Source organism: Seriola lalandi, unplaced genomic scaffold (assembly GCF_002814215.2).
Source record: "Seriola lalandi dorsalis isolate HSWRI2012SDOR001 ecotype SW California unplaced genomic scaffold, Sedor1 jcf7180002054913, whole genome shotgun sequence".
In the NCBI taxonomy this organism is placed as follows: domain Eukaryota; kingdom Metazoa; phylum Chordata; class Actinopteri; order Carangiformes; family Carangidae; genus Seriola; species Seriola lalandi.
The window spans coordinates 276323-277055 of NW_019525465.1; the positions used below are offsets into that span (position 1 = coordinate 276323).

General features: G+C 48.2%; 1 protein-coding gene across 1 annotated transcript in view; it reads left to right on the forward strand.

Moving 5' to 3' along the window:
- The window catches only part of coro2ab (coronin 2Ab), a 5237-nt gene that overhangs the window by 1072 nt on the left and 3432 nt on the right, over window positions 1-733 (forward strand). The gene's annotated exons all lie outside the window — the stretch shown is intronic.

The following is a 733-nucleotide window of genomic DNA, read 5'->3' on the forward strand; positions in this document are numbered from 1 at the left end:
GAATATGAAGGTGTCGGATTTCTGCTGATGTCTCTCTGCCGCTTCTTTCTGCCAAAACAACCATCAACCTCCGAGGCTGAAACATGAAGCATCAACACTGGAGAACCAGAAGCTGCAGTTCCTCTAATGGCCACTAGAGTCTGGCTGCAACAGTGAGTCGATCTCCATAGACTCCCGTGTTAAAATGTCCAACTTTACAGCAGAAATAAACATGTTTACAGCCTGGAACAAAAAACTGCTTTGGTCTCTAGAGCTAATTTCCAACCTGTTTTCAGTCTCGGCTCCACACACGCCCCTCCTCTTTGTCCATTCTTGGATTAGCTGGGAGTTAGGGGCGGAGTCAGATACTGCCAAGATGGCGACAGTGGGGCAGCTCACTCTGAGCTTCAAAACTCTGCTCTTCAGAAACCTGTGGGTGACGTCACACAGGCTACGTCCATCTTTATTCACAGTCTCTGTTTCCAAACCAGTAAATTTACACACAATGGAGAAACTAACCGCAGGTGTCAGACATCCATGACCTTGATGTTACTAATCATCCGTATTCACTTCAGGTTCACACATGTTGCTCTCACAACCTCTGATGCGTCTTCACCTCGGTTTGTCATTGAGATCGCAGGACGTGCCGCAGAGTCTCAGGGAAGGAGGAGGGAGGAGGAGAGTGGGATTTTCCACAATCGTGACTCACATCGCTCACCCACGCATTAGAAACACACACACACACACACACACA